General features: G+C 33.0%; 1 pseudogene; it reads left to right on the top strand.

The window, feature by feature from the left end:
* Positions 1-272: 272 nt before the first annotated feature.
* On the top strand, positions 273-1,259 carry LOC149169302 (BIIDXI-like protein At5g11420 pseudogene; annotated as a pseudogene).
* The last annotated feature ends 8,705 nt before the right edge of the window (positions 1,260-9,964 follow it).

Raw genomic sequence — 9,964 nt, 5'->3', positions numbered from 1 at the left:
CAAAAATAAATATGCTCAGATATTTTTTTAGTATATTAAATTCTCATAATGTCAATCTAGTGGATTTTGGGTTGCTGCTGATGTTACTACATTGAACAAATGTCTATATGCGGTATTTGAGTGCTGTTTTTCCATACAGAAATGGTGTAATTATTTTTGGACTATAGAAATGGAGAAATGATCTGATTTCAACTTGGTTTTTATTTGATTTGTATTTACTATTAGGTTTGATCCCGAATGGAGATTTCGAGGAGGCTCCTCCTCCAGGGACAATGGTGCGCAACGTGATCGTAGCTCCCAATTCATTACCAAAGTGGGAGACGAAGGGTGTTGTAGAATATGTGTCTGCATCATCCCAAGATGATAACAACAACAACACAGTGCTGAATCTGGTTCTTCCCAAAAACGGATCCGCGGTGATATTGGGAAACGTTGGGAAGGTATCCCAGAGGATTCAGGGCCTCAAGAAGGAATCGCTTTACTCCCTTTCTTTCAGCGCGGGCAGCACATGCGCAGAAACGCAGTCACTGAATGTGACTGTGGTACCCTACGAACCCCAATTTGTTCCCATGGAAAGAAGCCGGTTGAATAGTTATGCTTGGACATTCACAGCTATGCATGACACCCACCAGCTCATATTCCGCAATCCGGATAAGAATTTGCAGCATCCCAATTGCGGGCCCCTCATTGATGGCGTGGGCATCAAAGAATTGTCAAAGAATTATGTAAAAGATGTAAAAGAAAATATGTTGTGGAACGGAGACTTTGAAGTGGGGCCATCCGACTTCCTCAACGGCACCAACGGCATCCTCGTTTACCCAGAGCACAACAACTTCTATTCTCTTGAATCTCCCCTTCCCGCCTGGCGGATCGCCTCCGTTAAACCCGCCAAGTACATAGATTCTGCCCACTTCAGGGTTCCGCAGGGCAGCAGGGCAGTGGAACTTATGGAAAGTGTGCTGTACCAGTCCAGGTTCGTACAGTACGGGGCCAAGCACCGCTTGAGTTTTGCTGTGGGAGATGCTGGCAACGGATGCAAGGGAGCCATGGTGGTGGAAGCTTCTAACGGTGAGGAGAAGTTCAGGGTTCCTTACACGTCCAACGGGACTGGAGGCTTCACCACTGCTACCTTCGAATACGTTAACCGTCATTGGGATACTACTCGTATAGCCTTCAGGAGTGAGTTCATCGGGAGGGATGACTCTGGTGCCCCCTGCGGTCCGGTGCTTGATGACGTCAAACTTGTTCCTCTACTTTAGTCCTAATTACCTTTTTGCTATGGTCTGTTCATTATCTGAAATAAATTTTGCCACGCAACCTCAACCTCATAATTAAGGATGGGTGTGTGTGTTAATGGTTTTCCAAGACCTAATGCTTCATCTGTATGATTTTCCATAATTCAATCCATGGTTTTCCAATAATTCAATTCATGGGTCTCTATATATGATTAGAGTTCTATATATATATATATATATATATATATCTCGATGAGAGTTGAATCATACTCATGAGTATGCGATATATTTGCTTGCATCCACATTATTGATAATATAAATAAAATATTCGAGTTAATGATTGTTTCATTTCAGACACAAAATATTTTCGCAACGCAATGACGTTAAATAGAATTTATGGAAATTTTAACGTGTTCCTTACGACACTTCAATTTATCAGATGGTAGATGTGTCTAGCAACGCAAATGCAAATGTTTCCATCCAGATGTGCTCCCTATATCGAAATAGAACGTGGCCATCATCCAATTATGATAAATACTCATTTCTACATCGATCATAATAAATATTAGTCTTTAAAATCTGGTTTACTTATTTAAATTAACTTGCTTTATCAAAATAATTCATTTGCTTCTTTAAATAGTTCATAAAGTCATTTCGGCTTTAAAATCTGGTTTACTTGTTTAAATTAACTTGCTTCATCAAAATAATTCATTTGCTTCCTTAAAAAGTTCATAAAGTCATTTCGGCTTTAAAATCTGGTTTACTGGTTTAAATTAACTTGCTTCATCAAAATAATTCATTTGCTTCCATAAAAAGTTCTTAAATTCATTTCGTCTTTAAAATCTGGTTTACTTGTTTAAATTAACTTGCTTCATCAAAGTAATTCATTTGCTTCCTTAAAAAGTTCTTTAATTCATTTGGGTGGAAGGCATATATTGGAATGTCGTGGTCTATTCTTTTAAACGTTTTCACTTATAACATTATATAAAAATAAATAATTAATAATTTACTTATTTTCAATATCAAAAATTCAGCCGGACAGTCAAATAAGGTGAAAAAATAAAATGAATGAAATTTGATTTATAGAGTGTTTGAATTTAAAAAAAAAAATTCAGTATCATCAAAATTTTTATCCCCATCGCTACAGGCAATAGGAAGAAGAAAAATGCGCGTGACGATTAGGGTTGGTGTTTTCTTAACATTTTCTATTTAATGAGGCAGGTGAATTGAACCTTCCATTTCTTTAGGAAAATATGAGTGGTAAAAAATTAGTGTAATATGCGTATATCTGATTTTCAATAATATTGGGTGGTATCTGCAGATTAAAATTAAATACAAGCCATGCCGTGAGAGGTTGAAGTGGCCACAACTTTGGCGGAATCAGATTGAAACCACTGGCCCGTTTATACAGAGATGTTGCCATGCCCGTCATAAATAATGGCAATGGGAAAATAATATTAGAAAAAAAATAGCTCTAGTCTAATGAGATTGTTTTTTGTTTTTAAAGTAACATCCAATTATATTTTGAGAAAATTTGGTAGAGATTTTTGTAAATCTAAGTTATAGTTGTTAAATTCTAAGATTTTAAGTGCTGTAGAAGTTTTTGATGGTACTGTTCATTTCCACAATAAAAATATGATTCAAACACTACCTTTACAAAAAATTTTGAAATATTTTTCCCCAAATTCTAACCACTTTTAGACATCAACACAATTCCTATACCTTCCTAAACAACTAAAATAAATAAATAATTAACTGTATATCCCCGGTCAAAGAGGAAATGTAAAATATATATTAATTAACTGTATATCCCCGGTCAAAGAGGAAATGTAAAATATATAGCATTTATCATTATGCGTGAAGCAAACACAGCTCAACTAAGAAAAATGCCAATTTTCCTATCGGAAGCATTTCGACAATAAGATTAAATGAATTCGCACTTCATATGAACCAGTGATTTTTATTTTAATGATTTGTAAGGTATTATAGAAAAATTGGTGCTGATGTCAACTCAAAGCATCACAAAAAGCATCACTGCTTTCCTCGTGCGCTTTTGGTCACCTTATTGCATCTAATCTTGTCCAAAATTTAAAAAGAGTTTTCTTACCATCCATGTTACATTGGCAACTTTATAAACTATATAATTCTTGTTAAAAAAGTAAATGCTAGTCATTATATAGACACCCAATCCAAAATTTAAAAAGAGTTTTCCTTACCATCTATACTACATTGAAAACTTTATCAACTATATAATTCTTGTTAAAAAAGTAAATGCTAGTCATCATAGAGACAAAATTATACTGAAACGTCTGCTTCATTCATCTCATGAATCCACAGGGGCTGGGCTTTTGCGCTTGAACTCGGGACTTCACTTCTCATCATATTTTGAAGGCTTTGTTCAATCCAGTGAGGTTGTTGTGATACAACTGCAATTGGAGAGATTGCATCTGCCTTTGCAGGTCCTTCATACTTGCCTCAGTTAGTCTATACTCCACTGGGTCTTCTCTTTCCTTATAGGTCGTCATAGCATGGGCCAAGATGTTTTTCATGACCCAATACTGCTCGATAATTTGGCGGAACAAAGTTTGGCATCCTCTGGTATTCCCTGGGTCTTTGATAATTGTTTCCCATTCCTCTACTTCGATCTCTTGATTTTCGATGTTAGTGTTTAATTCTCTTTACCATTCAGAGATTATTGCTTTCACCTCAGGCGGTGTTCCTTGTAGTATGTGTTAGTCAGATTCTGCATACTCTCCTTCCCTGTTTTCCTGCCTTTTTTGCTCGGATCTTTGCTTAAATTCTGTTCCAATCCTTTCATCTTTTTTCCTGGCATTTCCTGTTTAGGGGAAGTTTTAAATATAAACATTTATCTTAACATTTAAAAACTTTAGTGAATCTGAATAGTTAATAATGTGAAATGTATAAAATATTTGATATTATTTTTAAAAAAAATTCAAATTTCTAAATGTAGTATCTATATAAATATTTCGACTCTCTATATCGAAATAGAACCTGGCCATAATCCAATTATGATAAACACTCATATCGATCATAATAAATATTAGTCTTTAAAATCTGATTTACTTATTTAAATTATCAAAATAATTCATTTGCTTCCCTAAAGAGTTCATAAAATCATTTGGGTGGAAGGCAGATATCGTGGTCTATTCTTTTAAACGTTTTCACTCATGAAAGTAAATAATTAATAATTTATTTATTTAACAATAAATAAAATTTAATTTTGGGAGTGTTTGAATTTTTTTGGTAGAATAGTGGTAATCAAGGTTTTCAAAAATTTCTTCAATTTTTTTAAATTAAAAGACAAGATTCTTGATAGATAGATGTATGAAAAGAAAAGATTCTAGATAGATAGATATATTAGACAAGATTCTAGATAGATGTATGATGTGTGAAATTAATAAAAATATTTGAATATTATCCCCCCTTGGGTAACAGTTGCACAATCAAAGTGTTCTAGGGGATTTTCACCATGATTAATCTATATATAGTAAAAAAAACCAGTTTAAATAACACAAATCAAGATTTCACAGTTTTTCGGGATGAGAAAGTCCAAAAAGTCACACTAAATACAACTCCTGTATAATATTGAAATTTAACATTTGCTTCTTGATGTTCTATCCCTAGTCCAGTGTGAATGTTTTACATGACTCCAGGTTTTGAGGTTTTTTTGGGGAGGGGTAAATATTTCATTCATATATATATAGATAATTTATTCATTTTATTTTTCTATTGAAATATTAATATTTAAAAGATTATTTTATTTCAAAATATTTTATAATAAATAAAAATATAATTTTATAATAAAACAAAATATAATTGTATATATAACTAGCACAACCACATTTACTAATATGGTTGATATAAGCCAATAGTTTTATATGAAACACATCTACATTCACATTTACCAATGTGGTTGATATACTAGAATAGACGTATATCCACCACCGACCACATTAATAATTGTTAGGTGTAATTTGTTAAGGCTAACTATTTCTCATTATTAATAAATATATAAATAATAATAACCATATTATTTTTTATTTATATAATAATAGTAACATTATCTTTTTACTAATTTAATATTAGTTGTTCCATAAAATTTTGCTAATATATTAATAGTTATATTTAAAACTAAAATATAATTCACATATAACATAATAATAACATTTAATTATTATTAATAATGTGTATTTATCTTGACCATGTTATATTGCCATTATATTATCATCAATAATTATTATATATTTACTTAGAGTATATTAATAGTATCAACTATAGATAGATTATATATTAAACTAAAATATATTTAATATAATAATATATTATAAAATTGAAACTCTAGGGTTTAGTATTAAAAACTTTAGGGTTTAAATCCCAATATATTAAACATTAGGGTTTATTGATTCTTCTTTGTGTTTTAATTATTGATCTCAAGATATTAATAACCTATAAGAATTAATATTTTAAATTCAAAAAACTAATAAACCAAAGAGATTAAATAAATTATCAATATTATAAACCAAAGTGATTAATAAACCCAATCATTTTATATTATAAACCCAATGCATTAGTAAATCCAGGGATAAATATTATAAACCAAAAGAATCAACAAATCCAATGAATCAATATTTAAAACACATTGGATTAATAAAACTTATTAATTAACATTTTGAACCCAAGGGATCAAATTATAAACTTAAGGAATTATTAATATTATAAATCCATGAAACTAATAAACCCAAAAATTTAATACTATAAATCCGAAGATTTAGTAAACCCAAGACATACATATTATAAACCTAAACGATCAAGCAATCCAACACATCAATATTAAAAAAACAAGAGCTTTATAAACCTAGGAATTAATATTTTAAACCCTAAAATTATCATAGTTGAATAATAATAATAATAACTATTTTGATACAAATATTATTATTATAATTGAAAATAATTATTAATTTGTATTAATATTTAATTATAATTATAATTATAATGTTAATAAATTATTATTATAATAATTTTAAAATAATTATGGTTATTACTTATTATTATTAATAATTATTAATTAATAAATATTAATATTAATATTAATTAATTAACCATAATAATATATTAATATATATATATATATATATATATATATATATATATATATATATATATATATATATATATATATATATATAAACTTTATATTAATGGTTATTAATTAATCAAATTCAAGGGATTCATAATTTTTTTTGTTTTTTGTTTTTTTGTAAGCTTGGTAGGATCCTTTTTCTATTGATATTTCATGAAAATAAGTATGATTTCTACAAAATTGCAGGTGGCCTCAACCTGCTCGCAGGAAACTAGGTCTTTTGGCCACCTTACTGCATCGAACCCTGTCCAAAATTTAAAAAGAGTTTCCTTACCATCCATGCTACATTGGCAACTTTATAAACTATATAATTCTTGTTAAAAAAGTAAATGCTAGTCATCATATAGACACCCAATCCAAAATTTAAAAAGAGTTTTCCTTACCATCCATACTACATTGATAACTTTATCAACTATATAATTCTTGTTAAAAAAGCAAATGCTAGTCATCATAGAGACAAAATTATACTGAAACTTCTGCTTCATTCATCTCATGAATCCACAGGGGCTGGGGCTTTTGCGCTTGAACTCGGGACTTCGCTTCTCATCATATTTTGAAGGCTTTGTTCAATCCAGTGAGGTTGTTGTGATACAACTGCAATTGGAGAGATTGCATCTGCCTTTGCAGGACCTTCATACTTGCCTCAGTTAGTCTATACTCCACTCGGTCTTCTCTTTCCTTATAGGTTGTCATAGCGTGGGCCAAGATGTTTTTCATGACCCAATACTGCTCGATAATTTGGCGGAACAAAGTTTGGCATCCTCTGGTATTCCCTGGGTCTTTGATAATTGTTTCCCATTCCTCTACTTCGATCTCTTGATTTTCGATGTTAGTGTTTAATTCTCTTTACCATTCAGAGATTATTGCTTTCACCTCAGGCGGTGTTCCTTGTAGTATGTGTTAGTCAGATTCTGCATACTCTCCTTCCCTGTTTTCCTGCCTCTTTTGCTCGGATCTTTGCTTAAATTCTGTTCCAATCCTTTCTCTGGCATTTCCTGTTTAGGGGAAGTTTTAAATATAAACATTTATCTTAACATTTAAAAACTTTAGTGAATCTGAATAGTTAATAATGTGAAATGTATAAAATATTTGATATTTTTTTTGTAAAAAAATTCAAATTTCTAATAGTTTTCTGTAGTATCTATATAAATATTTCGACTCTCTATATCGAAATAGAACCTGGACATAATCCAATTATGATAAACACTCATTTTTACATCGATCATAATAAATATTAGTCTTTAAAATCTGATTTACTTATTTAAATTATCAAAATAATTCATTTGCTTCCCTAAAGAGTTCATAAAATCATTTGGGTGGAAGGCAGATATCGTGGTCTATTCTTTTAAACATTTTCACTCATGAAAGTAAATAATTAATAATTTATTTATTTAACAATATATTTAAATGAATAAAATCTAATTTTGGGAGTGTTTGAATTTTTTTTTGGTAGAATAGTGGTAATCAAGGTTTTCAAAAATTTCTTCAATTTTTTTTAAATTAAAAGACAAGATTCTTGATAGATAGATGTATGGAAAGAAAAGATTCTAGATAGATAGATATATTAGACAAGATTCTAGATAGATGTATGATGTGTGAAATTAATAAGAATATTTGAATATTATCCACCCCTTGGGTTTGTTGCTTTCTCTTTCTCTTGGGGCATAATGACCCAGGGAATGTCCATTAATGGCTATCCTCATGCATTATTGATGAACGGTACCATGGTACTGCTCAACCCCTCCCCCCTGTTTAGAATGTCGTGCCTTGAAAGTTGTAAACACTTGGCACGAAGCTCTTCGCATGTTACATCTTGCTAGCAGGTGTCCGGGTATGTATTTTGATGATTGACCCCATAGTTCGCTAGGCAATCCACTACAGCATTTGCAGTCCATCTCACTATCTTCACAATGAATCTGTCGAGGATTGAGAGGTGCTCTACAATGAGCTCTATAACTTTGGCTAGCCTCCAGTGCTTCGTAACCTTTCTAGGTCTCGATCCCTTCTGTAATTTCCTCGCTGCATTAATTTCCAGTAGTGAATCCCCTTCTACAACAGTAGCCCTTGTTCCCAAGCGAATTAGTATCCGGAGTCCCTGCTCTAATGCTGCGAATTCCACTTCATTGTTGGTAGCCTCTCCCATAGATTGACTGAAGATATGTTGAATTTCGCCTTTGTGGTTACGAAGGACACCTCCTAGGCCCGCAGGGCCAGGGTTGCCCCGAGAGGCCCATCAAAGTTCAGTTTGTGAAAACCTGGTTGAGGGTGTTGCCAAGAGGTTATGGAGGGGGCTTGTCGAGGTTGTTGTGCAGACAAAATGGATGAAGTACTTGCAGCTATTCCAAACACCTGCATAATTTGTATGTTAGTAACAGATGGTTTAGTATCCTATTCCACTTTACACCTGGTAAGAGCCATTTCCCTCATGTTTTATAGGATATTTGCTTTAATAATCTCTATAGATTTGGCTTCGTTCTGAAAAACTCTTCTGTTCCATTCTTTCCATGTTGACTAAACTAAGAAACCAGGGGTTAATTTCCATAAAGTGTTAACTATTCGAGACTTGGAATAATTGATTCTCTAATTTGCTATGCATTCCTGTATTGAATTTCTGTTTCTGTCTGTGCTCTTAAAGATTGTCTCCATCCAATTCCACAGTTTGTTGGTCCATTCAAATTCATTAAGGAGGTGATTCATTGATTCCTCCTCATTTTCACAGAGGGGGCAGCGTGAGGGGCCTATGAAACCTTTTTTTCTTAGGTCCCCCCAGGTGAGGGTTCTACGATGCATCAGGAGCCACAGGAAGGTTTTAATCTTCAGCCATAGGTCTGCATCCCAGACCTTGTTGTGCCAATTGAATTTTTCTTCTTGGTCCCTTCCTTCTATGTAAGATCTTGCCTCTTTTAGTGTGAAGGTTCCCCCTTCGAGCTTGCCCCATCGCAGTTGATCTGCATCCTAAGTGCTGTAGATTTTCCTTTTAAGAAGATTCGTTTGCAGAGACATCGGGTTGTTATCCATTTCTGCTGAATGAAGGGTGCCGTTGGAGATCCATTGTTTCCATGGCTGGTTCATTGTGTCAGGTCTCCAATAATGTTCCACTGTTAGCTTTCCTTGCTCCTGGTGCCTTCTTTGTATTGTGAGATAATTAGGGCATTCAAGTTTGGGCAATTGTTGCCAGGCATCCTCCCAAAAAAGAGAAGTTTTACCATTCTAGACTTCCCAAAAACTATGCTCTTGTATTATGCTTCGATTGGCTCTCGCTAAATTCCAGATTGGGGAGCCTTCTAGAGGTTCCTGGATTCTAATCAGATTTTGAGGGCTACAATTGTCTGCATACTTAGCTTTCCAATGTTTGGCCTAGAGGGTGTTCAGTTCCTTCACCCACCACCACCATAGCTTGGCTCCACAGGATGGTGTATGGGTCTTGTAGGCCTAACCCACCTAGGAGCTTGGGTTTGCATATTTTCTCCCAAGCCACTAAGGACCATTTCTACTTGTCAGAGTTTCCCAACCAAAGGAAGGCTTTATGGATGAGTCTTATTTTCTGAAGAACTCCTTTAGGGGCGCG

The sequence above is a fragment of the Pinus tabuliformis genome, chromosome 4_2 (genome assembly GCF_031772625.1).
Source record: "Pinus tabuliformis cultivar Carrire ecotype Pingquan chromosome 4_2, CPIR1, whole genome shotgun sequence".
In the NCBI taxonomy this organism is placed as follows: Eukaryota; Viridiplantae; Streptophyta; class Pinopsida; order Pinales; family Pinaceae; genus Pinus; species Pinus tabuliformis.
This window is presented reverse-complemented; position numbering and strand designations above follow the sequence as displayed.